We start from the raw sequence: 3190 nt of genomic DNA, 5'->3' as shown, positions 1-3190 counted from the left end.
TCAGGTATTGAGGAGAAATATCATCATTGTGCTTTTGATACATATTAAGGATGTCTTTGTTAAAGATAGTGAAATTTTATGAAATTTAAAAAAGGTAAGAATAATGATATTTGAAAAATATTTTTCTGACCTAAGCTAGAGTGTAGGGCCTAGAGCACAGGTCATAAAGGGAAGGAGAAGGTGTGCTCAGGAGAGCATGGTCTAAGGCTAGGGGAGGGCTCAGGGATCATAAGGGGGCAGAGTGAAGAGGGTACAGGGAACTCAGTTACCAGCCTGAGGGGAGCTCTTACCACTGAGGACTTGGAACTGACTCCATTGATGGGAGAAAGGAAAAAAAAAAAGGTGCTTCTCAGGGCAGGGAAGGTGACATGACTGAATGATGAATGAAAAAGAAGAATTTGGCTGGAAGGGAGAACAAATCATTAGAACAGCTATGACACATGCTAGAAATAGCAAATCATCTCTGTAGTGATTAAGAGCCTAGACTTTGGTGTCAGATTGTCTTGGCTCAAATTCTAACTCCCATTGTGAAAATCCCTCAACCTCAGAGCATGAGTTTACTCTCCTGAAAAATGGGGATGATGATAAAACCTATATCATTGGGTTGTTGTGCAGGTTAAATAAAACCCTAGTAGGTAATAAATGCTCACCAAATGTAAATGTTATTGTTTGTATCGGAGATCAGAATTCATCTGCTGATATAAGGCATGAAGGATTCCAACCAGCTTCCCCCTCAGTAAAAGAAGCAGGTTAATCCTTGCTACTTGCCTCACTGGGAAACTGTGTGTTTATCCCTGCAACTTTCCAAATGACTCCTTGTTTCACTGTCCCAGTTAGCTGAGCCAGCAGTTGGCTGGAACTGGTATGCCATTCAGCTAGAGAAGCAGGTCCTGCTTACTGCCCTTCCCTCCCCTTTTGTTACTGGCAGGTGCTGGATGACAAGCTACTAGGAGGCAGGGAAAGAAAAGAATGCTCCAAAGATGACCTTTTGCTCCAATCTCTTCCTGATGCATTTATGTCTGGGAGAAATATTTCCCCTGCTTACGTGCTGTTTCCCACTCTGAGTCATGTCTCTTCCTTTCTCTCATCATTTTCCACCCCTACCTTTTCCTATAATGGCAAAAACCACTTCTCCAGCCGTGCAGCCAAGCTGAGTGACCTAACACGTCCAAGTGCAGGCAGATAGGTGTCTCTGTCCTATTTTTGGATAATTGTTGAAGTGGTGTCCTCTGATTTCTCTGACTGCTGCATAGTCTTCTTTCTTTGCTACGGACACATGGCAATAGTCAACAGCACAGAGAGGCAAGGTGGAAGAGAGACAGATAGTCAGACTTTGTAGTGTTCTTTATACTTTAACTTTTGCTTTTCTGCATTGCCTTTAGGGCCCATGGAGGTAGCAAAGCCCTCACAAACCCTTCTAGCCCTTTTCATTCAATAAGACATAAATAACATTTCTTTATGAAGGAAAGGAAAGTCTTTAGATGATTTCAACTCGTCTATCCCTGCTCATTTTCCATCGTCCCCCTTCACTAGAGGTTTGGGGCAGGGCTGTCCAAAAGCAAAACTGTGATGGGTGATGATTGTATCATGGGAGCCTTCTATTTTCCCTTTTCCTGTCCCAATTTTCTCTTTGGTGCTGTGTCTTTTCATCGGTATATGGTAGTCACATATGGAACTCAGGTCAAGGCCCTCATGCTCAGGTCCCTCATGTAGTTTTCAATATGCCCTTCTTATTCACATGAAAGTAATAGATGACTGTTTATGGATGTAAATGTTACCCTACCCAAGGGTACTTTTTACTTAAGCAAGCATCAAAGTGTAATGTTCTATTGGTGACAGTTCAGATATAGTCCAAAGAAAACGGCTAAGGAGTGGGTACAAAAATGTTGTAAAGTACAACAAAGAGTGCCTTCTTTTGCTCATTTGCTGTTTGGGGGTGAATAGGAAAGGAGATTGTGATGATTAAATTGTGGAAGCCCAAATTATTCTGATTCCTACAAATTATTGCCTGAATATCTAGTATATCTTTATCCTCTGATTTTTTCTCCTATAATTCTTTCCCTTGTCCTCCCCACATATATACCTTGAAGGAAGGAAATATACCAAATCCTGGTTTATGATAAGTTGCATTGTGGTGGTAATTTTTCACTGTAGCAGTACCTACATTTTTTTTTTTTTAGTTTGTTAATGTGTAGCCTTGTAAAAATCCTTTAAGCTCATGTTATCTCAAATAAACATCCTAAAATGACAAAGCTGCAAGCTATAAAAACTGAGCCATTATGTATATGATTCCTCTGCCATGCTGTTTAATTTGTCCTGGGATTCAAATGAGACAACATATGGGACTGGGTTTTCTAAAATGTAAAACTCCATAAAACTATCTTTTAGCATTATACATTTCAAAATGGGAAATAGGATAGTAAAGGAAAGAGCAATATATTAGAATACCAGGAAGCATGTTTTCAAATGAGTTTTTAAGTGCTAGTATTTCCTACACTTCAGAAATGAGAATACATTTTAGATAAGAGAATTAAGAGTAAAGACAAGCATCACAAGACAAGGATGAAATATATCTGTTTTACATACATTTTTGTTTTCCCACCTTGATGATTCATGAATGAGAAAATGGTGAGAAAGGAAATCTTGTTAGAATCAGTGCATTTCAAACCTCTCTTGCAAATAAAGAAAATTTGGTTCTTTCTTTATAAAGAAAATTATGAAGTTGAAATGTGATCCCCATTCCAGCTCTGCAGTCATTCCAAGTTTTTTTCAACTATTTATTCACATAGTCATTTATTCAGAAAATATTGATTGAGCTCACTATGTGCTGGGCACCATTTCATAATCCCAGGAAACAAAGAGGAAGTCATGTTTTTGGTTCTCAACGACCTATCTAGCAGTCTAGAGGGGATTAACAGGGTTAGTTTTACCATGTGGGAAGTAACAATAGGGGTTTGCATAAGATTTTATCTGAAGACACAGAAGAGGCACTCGATGTGGGGGAGTTTTAGAAGCAGGAATGGGACAGGCCATGAGGAGAGGAGTGATGTGGGCATGGGGACAGAAGAGAGAGTTGGGCACTTAAGAGCAGTATGGCACTTCAGTAAGGGCTACAGTAGACCACAATGGGTTGGTAGTGAAGGCCTTGTCTAAATAGCTCAAGAGTTTGGATTTTAGTCTAAGGGCAACC

The sequence above is a fragment of the Prionailurus viverrinus genome, chromosome A2 (genome assembly GCF_022837055.1).
Source record: "Prionailurus viverrinus isolate Anna chromosome A2, UM_Priviv_1.0, whole genome shotgun sequence".
Classification (NCBI taxonomy): domain Eukaryota; kingdom Metazoa; phylum Chordata; class Mammalia; order Carnivora; family Felidae; genus Prionailurus; species Prionailurus viverrinus.
This window is presented reverse-complemented; position numbering follows the sequence as displayed.